The sequence below is a fragment of the Oncorhynchus tshawytscha genome, linkage group LG01 (assembly GCF_018296145.1).
Source record: "Oncorhynchus tshawytscha isolate Ot180627B linkage group LG01, Otsh_v2.0, whole genome shotgun sequence".
NCBI lineage: Eukaryota > Metazoa > Chordata > Actinopteri > Salmoniformes > Salmonidae > Oncorhynchus > Oncorhynchus tshawytscha.
Genome location: NC_056429.1, coordinates 42,548,339 through 42,564,968, shown reverse-complemented (window position 1 = coordinate 42,564,968; position 16,630 = coordinate 42,548,339). Strand labels below are relative to the sequence as shown.

Sequence of the window (16,630 nt, the reverse complement as noted above, 5' to 3'; positions counted from 1 at the left end):
CTTTTTGCAAATCCAATCCCTTTTCTACATTAATTCAACGCCATCATATAGATTCTTTGTTGTTGAAATGATGTTGAAACAACGTTAATAATATATATATATATAAGTAAATTCAACCAGTTTTTGCCCAGTGGGAGGTGCTTCTAGGTAAAGGAAGCATCTATTACTGATTTCTTAGGATCCTGCAGTGTATATTGTGTGATTGGTTACAGAGAGAATTATGAAGACCGGGAGCAGAGCAATACCTGACTCTCATCAACATCTGACTCCTATCCATCCATCCATCCATCCATCCATCCATCCATCCATCCATCCATCCACTCACTCACTCACTCACTCACTCACTCACTCACTCACTCACTCACTCACTCACTCACTCACTCACTCACTCACTCACTCACTCACTCACTCACTCACTCACTCACTCACTCACTCACTCTTGTTCCTGCTCTCCTCTCTCTCAGTTCTCCCCTGTCAAGACTCTTCGATAACAACCAGGACTTTGTTTTGAACCAAGGAATTATTGCACGACCAACCAACCAACCATCCACTAATGTAATTATTTCAGCAGGAAGGAACATTGTGCTCTATTGTTCTTTGTGGTTGCATTCCAAATGGAACCCTGTTCCCTATTTAGTGCACCACTTTTGACAAAGGCCAATAGGGGACAGATTGTTGGGACTTAACTTGTTTCTCTAGACTGTCTGTCTGTCCAGAGTGACTCAGACCCATACTGCAGTGCTGACTGAGTGAGGTCATATGTAATGGCCCTACATTTAACTCACAGGACTTTTTAAATCCTGCATGGGGATACTTAAGTGGCATGAGCTCATGTTTTTCTGCAATCCTTCTCCCCGACCGGGTCTTATGAGTGAGTGAGTGAAATCACTGGCCTGTGAGTCTCAGAAATGGCAGTAATCCCATTTTAAAACATATTTCGAAGTTGAACTTTTTCTTTAACAACTTTGCTCAAGTAGCCTCCACCCCTGTGAAAATATTTTCACTGCCTATGAAACATTAGAATTGAACCAGCGAACTCCTTGTTAAAGAGAATGCTGAGCCCCTGCTGTGGATGTTGTGCAGGGCAGGGGTGGACTGAATTTCTTATGGGTAGGTGCAGTATATAACATATCTGACCCAGTTCAGCTCAGGGTCGTGTTCAAAAGGCACAAAACATAAGAAAGCGGTTCGAAACGGAATGAATTGGGGACTTTCCATTTGAACTCGTCCAATAAGAAAAGTTCATTGTGGTTTTTGCTACGGGTGCCCTAATGAACACAACCCAGCTCAGCCCAGGCCATGCAGTCAGAATTGGGTAATACTGTTTGTAAATACCAGCCCAATTATCCCTAACGAGGGCCTAATAGGAACCAGATGAATGCTTATTTAATTTGTCAGAAAAAAGTTAGGGAAGGAGAAAAGGAAGGCCAGCTTTCCCCAGAGCTCTGCTCCCGGCAGGATGAAGCATCGCAGGAGGAATAAAACACAGGCCCCACTGGGCACAGATGTCAGTTCAACGTCTAGTTTTGATTTACATTTGGTTGAGTTGTCAACGATCGTGAATTCAACGTGAAATCAACAAAAATATCACCATGTCATTGGCATTTAGGTTAAAGGTTTGGTGAAAAAAAGACCCATTTCCCTCATGTTTATGACTTTTTTCAAAGTCAATCAGTTTTCCACGTTGATCCAACGTTATCATATAGAATGTTTTGGATGAAATTACGTGGAAACACCCTTGATTCACCAGTTATTGTCCAGTGGAGCATGCCAATTTGTTGCGTAACGTTTATCCTTTTCATACCATATATACAATATAGACAGACATTTCACAAAGCAGGGGATGTACAGACCAAATATGTTTGAAATTAAAATATTGTACAGTAGGCTATTTCTGGAAACATTTTGTGCCAGTGTCCCTTAGTACAAATAATGTGCTAGCCAAATGTTTTTCAAACCATAAAATCTCAAACATTCAGAACATTCAAAGCCACTAACTGTTCATTGGACGCAGTGTCCTAAAGTGGCTTTACTCCCAGATTGTACTGTTCTTAACTTAATCATATGGTGGCCAGGCAGCAACACACAGAGAAAGTGACTAACTGTTGCTTTGACAGCACAGCAGTGGATCAGAAGTTATGAGAACATGTTTAAAGAGATTCTCTGGTACTTTTGTATACTTTTTAGCCAGTAGTTATACAAGTAGCACTCGAGCAAAAAGTGGTCTCTGAAAATTGTATACTATGTCACATACAGTAGCAGTCAAAAGTTTGGGCACACCTAATCATTCAAGGGTTTTTCTTTATTTTTTAAAACTATTTTCTACATTGTAGAATAATCGTGAAGACACCAAAACAATGAAATAACATATGGAATCATAAAGTAACCAAAAAAGTGTTAAACAAATCAAAATATGTTTTTTCCTTTGCCTTGATGACAGCTTTGCTGTCACACTCTTGGCATTCTCTCAATCAGCTTCACCTGTAATGCTTTTCCAACAATCTTGAAGGAGTTCCCATAATTGCTGAGCACTTGTTGGCTGCTTTTCCTTCACTCTGCAGTCCAACTCATCCCAAAACATCTCAATTGGGTTGAGGTCAGGTGATTGTGGAGGCCAGGTCATCTGATGCAGCACTCCATCACTCTCCTTCTTGGTCAAATAGCCCTTACACAGCCGGGAGGTGTGTTGTGTCATTTTCCTATATAAAAACAAAATTATATTCCCACTAAATGCAAACCTGATGGGATGGCGTATTGCTGCAGAATGCTGTGGTAGCCATACTGGTTAATTGTGCCTTCAATTCTAAATAAATCACAGACATTGTCACCAGCAAAGCACCCACATACCATCACACCTCCTCCTCCATGCTTCAAAGTGGGATCCACACGTGCAGAGATCATCCATTCACCTACTCTGCATCTCACAACAACCATTGCTCGTCCATTGCTCATGTTTCTTGGCCCAAGCAAGCCTTTTCTTCTCATTGGTGTCCTTTAGTCGTGGTTTCTTTGAAGCAATTTGACCATGATGCATTTATTTGGGCTGCAATCTGAGCTGCAGCTAACTCTAATGAACTTATCGTCTGCAACAAGGTAACTCTGGGTCTTCCTTTCCTGTGGCGGTCCTCATGACAGCCAGTTTCATCACAGCGCTTAATGGTTTTTGTGACTGCATTTGAAGAAACTTTCAAAGTTCTTGACATTTTCTGTACTGACTGACCTTCATGTCTTAAAGTAATGAAGGACTGTCATTTCTCTTTGCTTATTTGAGCTGTTCTCGCCATAATATGGACTTGGCCTTTTACCTAATATGGCTATCTTCTGTATACCACTCCTACCTTGTCACAACACAACTGATTGGCTCAAATGCATTAAGAAGGAAAGAAATTCCACAAATTAACTTTTAACAAGGCCCACCTGTTAATTGAAATGCATTCCAGGTGACTACCTCATGAAACTAGTTGAGAGAATCCCAAGAGTGTGCAAAGCTGTCATCAAGGCAAAGGGTGGCTACTTTGAAGAATCTAAAAACACTTTCTTTGGTTACTACATGATTCCATATGTGTTATTTCATAGTTTTGATGTCTTCACTATTATTCTACAATGTAGAAAATAGTAAACATAAATAAAAACCCTTGGATGAGTAGGTGTGTCCAAACTTTTGACTGGTCATTACTCTCTCGTGTCTTTTGAGCCATTGGGCCCATGACTAAGAACAAATTCTCATTCACAGCAACGACCTGGGGAATAGTTACAGGGAAGAATGAGCCAATAGTAAGCTGGGGATGATTAGGTGACAGATTGGGAATTTATCCAGGACACCGGGGTTAACACCCCTACTCTTACAATAAATGCCATGGGATCTTTAATGACCTCCGAGAGTCAGGACACCCATTTAACATCCCATCCGAAAGACGACACCCTACACAGATCAGTGTCCCCTGGGTTATTGGAATTTTTTTAGACCAGAGGAAAGAGTGCCTCCTACTGGCCCTCCAACACCACTTCCAGCAGCATCTGGTCTCCCATCCAGGGACCAACCAGGACCAACCCTACTTAGCTTCAGAAGCCAGTCAGCAGTGGGATGCAGGGTGGTAACGCTGTGCAGGCATCTTGCTTGCTTTCACTCAAATGTAAGGGGCTGAAGCTCATTAGCTAGAACTCAAATTGCTAGGGGGCTGGCCCATGTGGGGGGATATGTACAATATGGTGCAATTGCAGACTGCAATTCGGGTCATTCCTTGATTTCAATAAATGCCCATTGGAGCCTGCCATTGGTCAGTTCCAGTGTTATAAGACTGATGGTTTCTTGACAAAGATGAGTTTTTTACATAACAGGTTAGGATAACTAATGTGGCAGGTTAGGATAATTAACATGGCAGATTAGGTGAATTAGCGTGGCAGGTTAGGAGGATGAGGTTAAGGTTAGGACAGGATGTAACTTCTGCTTCTCAACATCAACACAAAGATTGCTGAATTCCTAAGACAACACAGAGGAAATTCTTGGATACAGTCGATAAGAAGAGTCACTTCGGGGGCTGGGCCACAATACATAACTTGACATCAAAAAAAGGCGATATTAGAAAACACCTCTAATTGAGGTCTGCATTTACACCCTTATCAAAATGTAGGGAAAATGGCGTGGCAAAGCTTCAAGAAAATGGTCGCTTTCAAACTAGGGATTCCGTGGCTATTTGAGGAAGCTAAGACAGTAATTCTGCTCATACATTATGTATGTATGTACTACACATTGACATATCCATCCCCCCCAAAAATAAAATAAATAAATACTTTCTTAGACGCCAAAGTACCGGAGCATGCCATTAATGTTAGTGAACCGCAGCTCCCAGAAAGACCGACCGAGAGAGGCTTGATGTTAGTGAACACAGCTCAGTGAAAGACACACAGAGGAAGAGATTCCCTCCTCTCTGCCTGCCATGACTGTACACTTCCAGTTACATAAGAGGTCTGAAGAAGAGAAGTAAAGTGGAAAGCAGCAGTAAGCTGTGTGTCTCTGTTAGAGGAGTTAGGGATGCACCCCAGAACAGGGTTTCTTAACATTTATAGGGATCGGCAAAGCTTTGATCCTTCCTAACAATAAACTTGAGTCTTTATTGTTTGAATGCTGTGGTTAGGTGTGTGTGTGTGTGTGTGTGCATAGTTCAGTCATTGAGTTCTACAGATGTGCCCTTTATGGAAAATAATGGGAGCAGAGACCGTGCCTTTAACCCCCCTTACTAGTCCACCCTCTCCCTCCACTCACCCCAGGCCCCTTTACACAGTAACGTTACAGTCCCATCCTGCCAACTGATGGTTCAGTGCAGTCAATGGGGCCCTCGGGCAGCACAGCTCTGTGTCCCTTTGATTTATTTGCATAGACAACAAAGGAGGTCATGGTTCCAGCACACACACACACACACACACACACACACGCGCATATAGTATACATCAGATAGATACTGGACACGTGTCCATGCATGCATTACTGTAGAGTACTGTAGAATAGAGTAGAATATTATGTGTCGCTTCACTTACTGTCCATCCGAAGATGATTACATCACAGCACACGTCATATATACACAGCACACGTTCATCCATCCGTCCATTGGTCCATGATGAATCTGACATCTGTGCTTTACTACCAGACCTTTTCATACTGTACATTACATGGCATACTCTGCACACACACGCACAGTATCTTAAACATATGCATACATACAGCCCATCCATTTCAGACACCACCAAGGTCAAGTTCAGCCAGGCTCTTCATGGTTTTACATATTTTACATTACAACCCCCCTGTCTCGTTACACACACAACACAAGCCACGCATGTTGATCAGAGAAGGTGTTTACAGCGTAAATGTGTTTGTTTACCACGCTAATTACAGGGGTGATACTGTCGTACCCACCACATACCACCATACAGTACCACCTGCTGCCATCTCTCTCCTGTCGCCATCTCTTGGATCTATTGGGCGTTGCACTCTTCAATGAGAAGCACAGTTTCTTCTTAGTTTGCGTGTTCAACCACAGTCACACACACATCCACTCACAAACACGCACACAGTTTTTTGCTTTTTACGCTGCTGCTACTAACTGTTTATTATCTATGTCACTTTATGTACATATTACCTCAATTACCTCAACTAAACCTGTACCCCTGCACATTGACTTGGTACCGGTACCCACTGTATATATAGCCTCGTTAATGTTATTTTATAGTGTTACTTTAAAAAAAAACGTTCGTTTATTTAGTAAATATTTTCGAAACTATTGTTTTTCTTAAAACTGCATTGTTGGTTAAGGGCTTGTAAGTAAGCATTTCACTGTACTACACCTGTTGTATTCGGCGTATGTGACAAATTTAATTTAATTTGACACACACACACACACCTATATATATATACACACAGGTATATGTTTACGGCCCTGGTACCCCATCCCTAATCTGTTCTGTTTGTCAGCTGGGCTTCATTCACAAAACTGTTCCGCCGGCGGCGTTTCCTCCCTCCGATTTCTATTTGGGGGGTGAAAACACATCACTTTGTTCCATCAGTTTATGTTTTTTTTCTTTCTTCAAAACTGCTCTCCCTGTTCGGCCGAAATGAATTCTAGCGAAGAGAGAGAGACTCTGGGAAAGATTGGGTTACACGTCTGCGAGAGACAAAAGCGGCCGGTGGGAGGGGTCATGACAGTTGGCAGTGGTTTGGAGAGAACTCGATACCATAATTTAGACCCTCCATAAACACACTGAATCAGAGACAGATTTACTCTGTGATATATGGCTCTGGGAACAGCGGCACCTTTCCACAAAGCAGACCTTTCCCTGTAACATGAAATGCATGCTTTTATGATTACGTGCAATGTGTTTATGGTTGCTTACACAAACCTATGGAACGTATTTAGTTGAACGTAACAGCACGGACTGTGTAGATGAACTGTCATGAATTAGAAACAAGAGCAGCTATTGACTGTCTAGTCTGAAAGATTGTGATGTAATCAACTCTATTTAGAAATAACATGTTAGAGTTAGTAGGGTAAGGGTGTGTGTGTGTGTGTGTGTGTGTGTGTGTGTGTGTGTGTGTGTGTGTTCACCTTGTACATATATATCCTGTTTCGACCCTCAGACTTAGCAAAAGATGACCTAGCGAAAGAGTAGCTTAGTGAGATTATTTCCTGACGCTCCAGCAGAAATCAAGCCTTTTCCAATCAGACAGCTAATAGTCAGCAAACAGTAGACAGCACAGCACAGCAGCAGCATGCAACTACAAACGGTTAGCTCATCTTCTCTCTCTCTCTCTCTCTCTCTTTCTCTCTTTCTTTCTCTCACTCACCATATTACCTCATCTTCTCCCTATGTATTTGTCTCTGTCTCTCCCTCCCCACCCTCCACCCCACTCTCTCTGATCCTGCCTCCCAGTGGAGAGTAAGGGGAGCTGGGGTGAGGTGTGTGGAGGCGGAGAGGCTCAGAAGGTTCATTTGTGGACTGAGATTCACACCGGAAGCTATTGATTGGAGCAGCAGGAGAGACAGGGGTGGGGGTGGAGGTGTAAGTGTTTCAGCTCCTCTGATTCATATATGATAGATTACTATGTGTGGGTGTGATGGAGGTTGTCAGAAAGGTTGGACACGGAGGTGGAGGGGGGGGGATATGTCTGTCTCTTTATTCACCCCTGTATTGATGTGATCTGTGATCTGTCAGGAAAAGAGAGAAGGTGAAAAGAAAGGTTACTGCTACCGCCAAAGTGATGACTGAAAATATCACCTGGATAATTGACCTAAAATACGGCTTCCTAATCACTTCCAGTTGCATTGTGTCTACAGCCAAAATGACTCTGAGGGAATTCCTCAACTAGCCAATCAGAGAGCCATCGAGGCTCTAGTTGTTTTCTTACCTGATTCATTGATGGAGTCACTCTCTCTCCTCTGGAACTGCCTATTGTCCTCCCTACTCGCCATTACTACAGGCAGATGATGCATGGTAACACATCCCCCCCCCATACTCCTCTCTGTTTGGCTCCCAGGCCTCAGCTGCTGCAACATGTCTTAATGGAATGGAGTGGTACTTAGTGCTCTCTTTCTCTCTCTCTCTCTCCCTCCCCCTAACTCTAACTCTAACCTCCCGATCCCCAATATTTTCTGCTTTAATCTTAGCATTGATGTTGAGTGCCCCCCCCCTTTCCCTCCCTCCTAGACTTAGGTAATTTCCTGTCTGGCTGACTCACAGCAGTCACACCTCTGAATGGAGGGGGCGTTATGAAAGAGTGGATGGAAGGAGCGCTAAAGAAAGGCGTGTGGTATGTCAGATCTGTGTCCATACTAGTCCACGTTGGCCTCAGCCTCTCTTTATCTCCCCCTCTCTCTCTATTATACACACACACATACACCGCCCTTCCACAGACACACACACAGACAGGTATCTCTCTCATCTGCTCGTTGTCCCTTTCGTCTGTCTAATCGTGTGACAATCTTGAAATTCACAGAGATGCACACAGGCAGGGTCCATTTGCCCAGAACTGAGCTGGCAGAGTTCCTTTCCTGTCTAGTCCCTACCCAGTAGCCGTAGTGTTAGCTACATCAGCTGCCTGAGTCAGGGCACTGCTGCCCTCTCTGGGAGTATCACTCTGCGCTATTGACCAGAGCTCCAGGCTAAGGGCCATCCGTCACAGTCTGCCCAGGGAAAGGCTCACGTCCGGGGGTCGGGTATCACAGACAGCCTGGGTCAGGAAGACCGGCGCTGAAACTTTTGATCCCAGGCCAAAGAACGCTCCATGAGTCCGGATTCGGGTTCCAGTTTATTAAGTCACCCGTTCAGTAAATAGTACGGTCTGGGACATCTGAGTTCCACCTGGTGAGAATACGCCATCCAGTACCTAGCAGGGGGTTGATATAAAGCATGAGGTTAATGTGGCGTCAACAGAGAGGTGGACTTCTCCATTCATTGATTACACCCAGTAGGTTAGCATCCAGCTACAGAAGATGTTGTGAGACCATGCAGCCCTGCATTAGTTACACTATTTATTACTCTCTTCCCCCCCACAAAATACATGACATCAGCTGTGTGTGTTCTACTCAGAGAGAAGCAGTAATTCTAACAAGTAAGAGCAGCCAATAGCCTCTTTAACCTAGCATCAGTCTCTGGTCGTATGAACTACAGCGTACAGATACCAAGTGTTTGTGTTTCCTGGGTTTGTATGAATCCTGTTTTATTCGTGCTCCTTTCCCACTTGGCATTAACAAGCCCAAACAACAAATGTACAAGTACTGTAAATACCCATGGAAACGCAGCGATGCCTGTAACCAAACACTGCCTGCGGCGGCGAGGGCTCCCTGAGCCCTAACGTGTGACCCGCTCTTTTCCACCACCGCTGGGTTCTGCCCCTGTCTAGGCCCAGTGTGTGTGGGTGTGTGTGAGTGTGTATGTGTGAGAGCTATAGGTGTTGTGTTGCAGGAGCTGTGGGCAGCAGCATATGGGTTAGTGTTTGATTGGGTCTGTTTTTCTGGTCGTCATTGCGAGCAAGGAAGGTGACTTGCCATAGGGGCTCTTTTTGGAGCGCAGTGGGGTTGTCAGGCGGGCTGGAAAGTGTATGTACCCCTGATGGGAGGCTGGCACAGGGAGAGAGTCCCCCTCCTACCGCCTTTCCCCCACCCACCACCCTTACACTACTTCATCCTCCACTCACATACCACTGGCACCCTGCTCTGCCTCCTCATCTGGGACGGATTTAACAGAGAAAAGGATGGCGAGAGGGAGAGATGTAGAGAGGGGGGAATAGAGAAGAGATAGGGAGGGGGCGTGATGCTTGATGAGAGAGGGGGAGAAGTAGAAATTGAAAGATGATATCCACCCCTCACCCTCTCGGTGACTTCCTCGTGTTACCATGGCAACAGAAGTCGACTGACAGATTGAGGCAGTGAAGAAATGGTTGATCTAGTTGGTATTGGATCAGTGATGGATTATATGTACGTATAGCCCGTAAGGATCTGCACGTATTGCATTGCATTGGGGTTACTGATTCAGAGTGCTGTCACAGGTTCCGTTTTTTAAAATTGTTGTTCCCTTGGGTTACCGCTGGAGTGCACCCTTGCCTCGTGTTCTAGTTTCCAGGTTACCCTAATTTTTACTTATTGGTTTCACCTGGTTTTGATTACCTTCTCTATTCACCTGGTTGCCTTGCTATTTAGGTTCCTCTGTTGCTTGTATCTGTGCTTAGGTCTTATGTTTTGTTTAGTGCACTCTTGTGCTGTTGCTTTGTTTTTGTCAAGACTTTAAGTAAAGAGCTGAATTTACCTTTACCTCTGCTTGCTGTGTTTCTTTGCGACTGGGTTCGAGTTCGTACAAGCATCATTGTAACAGGAGATCTAAGCCAACCATGGACCCAGCAGAGATTTTTCAGTCGTCTGAGGAACATGCTGAACTCCGCCATTTACGGTCGGCTGTCACCCACCATGGAACTGTGATTGGCCACCATGAGGTGCGGCTGCAGGCATTGTCGGATGATTTAAGAACTCTTGTGCCCACTCTTCACTCAGCCTTTCTGAACGGACTCAGCGAGGTTCTCAAGGATGAACTGGCTTCCTGGGACAACCCTGACACTCTAGATGAGCTCATCGTTCTGGCCATCCGGATTGACAACCGGCTCTGGGAAGGTCATCGTGAGAGGACGGAGGGGTTCCAGGTGGTCACCAGTGTTTCGGGTCCCGCTGAGGGAGTAGATTCTCTGGGTGTCCCATTGCCCTATGCTGCGCCTGCTTGTTCTGTACCCCGTTCTGTACCCTGAGTTCTCAATTCTGCTCTGGTTTCCCTCCATATCCTTCAGAGGAGCCGACACTATTGGGACACACTAGGTTTCCGCTCTGGAGAGAAGGTGCATGATTAACGAGCAACTCACCCTCCAGGGATCTATGTTTTTTTATATAAATTGGACTTGTGCGAATCAGAAGGAGACGAGTGGAAGACAGCGTTCAACACCCCTAATGGACATTATGAGTACTGTGTCATGCCGTTTGGACGGCTCCAGCTGTTTTCCAGGCCCTGGTTAGTTGCTGTGCAACTTTCTTCACCAGTTCGTCTTTGTATACCTGGATGACATTTTCATTTTCTGTCGGGTTTTCTTCTGCACCCATTCTATTTCATGTGGATCCTTCTCTTCCCTTTGTGGTAGGGGCGGATGCCTCTGACATTGGCATGGGTGCGGTTCTGTCTCAGTGCTCGGCTAAAGACCAAAAGCTTCAACCCCATGCCTTCTCCAGACTTCTCACTTCAGCGGCGAGGACCTATGATGTCGGCAATTGGGAGCTGCTTGTGGTCAAACTGGATTTGGAGGAGTGGCGGCACTGGTTGGCGGGTTCGGAACATCCTTTTACGGTTTGGACAGACCACAAGAACCTGGCCTACATTCAGGAGGCTAAACGCTTTCAACCCCCGACCGGCTCGTTGGGCTCTTTTCTTCACTCGGGTTCAGATTCACAGTATCTTACCGCCAGGGTTCTAAGAACGTGAAGCTGGATGCCCTGTCTCGCCAGTTCCCCAGCTCCAGTGAGGATCGGCCACTTGGATCCATCATCGCCAAGTCGCTCATCCTCGCGCTGTTGTCCTGGGGTATAGAGACTGTAGTGAGGGAGGCACAAGGCAGGGGGGCAGTTCCTGACAAGTTGAGGGACTATTGTGTGCAGTTATATACTATTTGTTAATGCTACACTTGAAGTTAATTAGCTCAATTAAAATATTTTATTCTCTGTACTGCACCCATTCAAGCATACATACTCATGTGACCGACCAGAGAAATATAGAGAAATGGTTACTTGTATAGTGGAGCTAGCTTGCTAAACAATTAACCATTATCCCAACTCATACCATTACTTCCCTGCATGAATCTGCAGGTACCTAACCAACCAGGTTCAATGTTAGCTAGTTAGCTAGTTAGCTAACTAGCGATTCAAATGGCTCTGAGATTCGAATAATATTACTACACAGATCAGTAACTCTGATCACTCTTAGCTATGATGTGGGCGTGCCCCAAGGGTCAATACTGGGGCCCCTCCTGTTCAGCCTGTACATTAATGATCTGCCTTTTGTCTGTACTGGGTCTGAAGTTCAAATGTATGCAGATGATACGGTGATATATGTGCATGAAAAGAGCAAACAAGCTGCACAAGAACTCACTACTGTAATGGTCCAGGTTACAAAGTGGCTCAGTGACTCGTGTTTGCATCTCAATGTGAAAAAAAACTGTCTGCATGTTCTTCACAAAGAGGGCAACAGATGCTACTGAGCCAGATGTCTGTGTCAGGGGAGAAGTTCCAGGTGGTATCTGATTTTAAGTACCTTGGCATCATACTTGATTCCAACCTCTCTTTTAAAAAGCATGTAAAAAAGGTAATTCAAATAACCTAATTAAACCTAGCTAATTTCCGATTTATACGAAATTGTTTGACTACAGAGGTAGCAAAACTGTACTTCAAATCTATGATACTCCCCCACTTAACATACTGCTTGATTAGTTGGGCCCAAGCTTGCTGTACAACATTTAAAACCTATTCAGTCTGTCTACAAACAGGCTCTCAAAGTGCTTGATAGGAAACCCATTAGCCATCATCACTGTTACATCCTCAGAAAGCATGAGCTCCTGAGTTGGGAAAATCTTGAGCAATACACCGAGCGCATGTCTTGTATTCAACATCCTAAATGGCCTGGATCCCCCTCCACTCAGAAAAAAAACAGAAAACCCAAACATTGATTTATGTTTATATCCCTTGATATAAACAGCTTGATTTATATCCCTTGTAGATAATCTACAAAGAGAACAGTGGCATTTATGCTTGTCAGCCCAATTTTTATACGCATAATTATGAGCCTTGCGGTGTAAGATTGGAAAAATTGAAATAAACAGAAGCGGTGTCCCAGATTTTACATGGTTGTTAAACATTGCTTGATATTATTAACTGGTGTTTTTGTTAACAGTGTGAGAACAGTAGCACACATTTCCTTTTGCATATTATTGCAGATATATTGGCAGTTGGAAAAATCCACATTAGACTGTATAACTAATTTAATGATGAGGATTTGGAGTGAAAAGTGTTTGTTACCTCAGTATCCTCTCTTCCAGTGCTGTGTGGTCTGACTTTATTTGGTTCATATTCAGGGGGTTGTGTCATTCTACTTTTAGTGTTGGCCCTCCATAATTGCATCTTAGAACTAATTTAATAGGATGGACAAACTCAACTAGCTAGTTTTACACGGCTCAGTTGGTTGAGCATGATGCTTGCAACACCAAAGTTTGCGGGTTTGATTCCTGCTGCGCCCGATTTGGAGTGTGTCTGCCGAGTGTCTGCTAAATCGCACACATATATATATTAGTGTTTCCATTCACTCAGGTGAACAGAAAAGGAGAGTGAAGCTATAGCAAAGCAGAGTTACAGCCATAACTTGACTTCATCTAAGGTCCCTTTCCCCTTCCCTCTACTTCTCCTTCCTCCCGAGCTCTTCTGTGGTTAGTTCTTGGTCTCTTGTTGCACATTCAGTTTGACAACAACATCCTAATTAAAGCACCATGGAAATGCGCAGCCCGGCTCTGCTTGGCGAGGGACGTCACCGTTGGAAAATGTTTATGAGCTGTGGCTGGTGTGACGTAGGAACCTTTCACTACCCGGATATTTATCTGCACGTCTTTAATCCAGTCTGATTGTAATAATGGATGGTTAGATACACCCCGATAATATAAACCAGTGGGGTACAATTTAGAAGTTGGTACGGGAGTCTGGAATATATCTGGATGTGCTTTTTTTTCTCCTGATGTGCTAGAGCCACTAGACTATGAGCTGACGTCAGAAAGAGAAAGTACAGTGAGAGAATAGGGATGATTTCATTTCACATCCAGCTCGTTTGGTAATAAATTCAATGATTTCTTCTGAATGAGACCTAATTGGGTTGTAATCGGTTATGGGTGTACTGTTGTTCTCTCCAGCTCTGCCGTAGCCTATCCAGTATGCTGGAATACTTTGTTTTATTTAACCTTTATTTAACTAGGCAAGTGAATTAAGAACAAATTCTTATTTAAAAAGACAGGGTAGGAACAGTGGGTTAACTGCCTTGTTCAGGGACAGAACGACAGATTTTTTACCTTGTCAGCTCAGGGATTATACATAGCAACCTTTCGGTTACTGGCTCAACGCTCTAACGACTAGGCTAGCTGCTACCTGCCGCCTACCTGGACTAGCCTGGGGTTCTCTACCTATTCAGTGTTTCCCAACTCCAGTCCTCTAGTACCCACAACAGTAAACATTTTCACTGTAGCCCTGACAAACACACCTCAATCTACTTGTCAGCTAATCATCAAGCCCTCGATGAGTTGAATGAGGTGTGTTTGTCCAGGGGTAAAACACACATGTGTACTGTTGGCGGTACTCCAGGACTGGAGTTGGGGAAACACTGACCGATATGATGGAATACAGTGGTACCACTGGCGATGATCATTCTCTGACCTGTTTGTGTCTCAGCTACTCAGTCACTGGCCTGGCCTAGCCATTGCAGTCTTGTTTGGTTAAGGTTTGTGTCTGCTAAATTGCATATATATATATATATATATATATATATATATATATATATATATATATATATATATATATATATATATATATATATATATATATATATATATATATATGTATATGTATGTATATATATATATATATATATAATATGTTGTATATATATATATATATATATATATATATATATATATATATATATATATATATATATATGTATATGTATATGTATGTATATATATATATATATATATATATATATATATATATATATATACAGTACCAGTCAAAAGTTTGGACACACCTACTCATTCAAGGGTTTTTCTTTATTTTTACTATTCTACATTGTAGAAAAATAGGGAAGACATCAAAACTATGAAATAACACATATGGAATCATGTAGTAACCAAAAAAGTATTAAACAAATGAAAATATATTTTTGATTTTAAATTCATCAAAGTAGCCACACTTTGCCTTTATGTCAGCTTTGCACACTCTTGGCATTCTCTCAACCAGCTTCATAAGGAATGCTTTTCCAACAGTCTTGAAGGAGTTCCCACAATTGCTGAGCACTTGTTGGCTGCTTTTCCTTCCCCCTGCGGTCTAACTCATCCCAAACCATCTCAATTGGGTTGAGGTCAGGTGATTGTGGAGGCCAGGTCATCTGATGCAGCACTCCATCACTCTTACTTCTTGGTCAAATAGCCCTTACACAGCCTGGAGGTGTGTTTTGGGTCATTGTCCTGTTTAAAAACCAGATGGGATGGCACATCACTGCAGAATGCTGTGGTAGCCATGCTGGTTAAGTGTGCCTTGAATTCTAAGTAAATGACTGATAGTGTCACCAGAAAAGCAACCCCACATAATCACACCTCTTCCTCCTCCATGCTTCACAGTGGGAACCACACATGCGGAGATCATCTGTTCACTTACTCTGCGTCTCACACAGACACGGCGGTTGAACCAAAATTCTCAAATTTGGACTCATCAGACCAAAGGACAGATTTCCACCGGTCTAATGTCCAATGCTCATGTTTCTTGGCCCAAGGAAGTCTATTCTTCTTATTGGTGTCATTTAGTAGTGGTTTCCTTGCAGCAATTCGACCATGAAGTGGTGATTCACGCACTCTCCACTGAAAAGTTGATGTTGAGATGTGTCTGTTACTTGAACTCTGTGAAGCATTTATTTGATCTGCATTTCACTGCCGATTTCTGAGGCAGTGAACTGCAGCAGAGGTAACTCTTTCCTGTGGCGGTCCTCATGAGTGCTAGTTTCATCATAGCGCTTGATGTTTTTTTTCTGACTGCACCTGAAGAAACTTTAGAAATTTGAGTGGAGCTATAGCACCTCCTTATGGTCACAAAGCATGTAGTCACTCCGTAGTTGTCAAGTGTTGATATTCATATCTCAAATGCTTCATTGGCGATATACATGCACGTACAGAGTTGTTTCAGTATTTATGGTTCCAGTTCAACTTGTTTAGGTGCTTTGCCTTTTCTGCCTGTATGTCTACTGGTATGAGGTGGAGTGTTGGGGATTCTTGGAAGCAGCTGTTGTGCCTAGCTCAGCGAGGGTTAGGGCACTAACCATCAACTTGTCTCCTAGATCAACACAGTATGTGATGTGATCTCAAACTAGTTAGCAACCTATTTCTTTCCATTACAGTTCCAGATCAAATTGAAGGCTACTGCCCAAGTGTAGTCGCATACAGTATGTTTTCCCTATCAGCTACAGTAGCAGCACACCACTTGTGTCTGTGGTCTGTCTGTGCCACTCTCGAGCCCATGTCAGATCCTGGGATAACTTCACAGTGTTAAAAAAATTAACTCTGACACAACTCTTTATCAACACCCCCCCTCCCCCCACTGCCCATGCCACCCCCCACAGCCCCTCCTCAATGTTGAAAAACGAGGAGGCAGCTCTCCACTCAGGTTGTGATTGTCATTCACTTCATTCTTGATTGTGTGTTGGACATCAGTGTTGTCGTTCTACAATTAGACAGCAACTACTATTCTACTGATAGATTTTGAATTATTGTTGTTTATGTTAATACGTTTTTATTCAGTGCTGCTTTAGG

At 43.5% G+C, this 16,630-nt stretch overlaps 1 protein-coding gene across 5 annotated transcripts in view; it reads left to right on the top strand.

Annotated features, from left to right (window-relative positions):
* LOC112250898 (myomegalin) overlaps positions 1–16,630 on the top strand; it is a 113,912-nt gene that overhangs the window by 25,070 nt on the left and 72,212 nt on the right. The window lies entirely within an intron of this gene.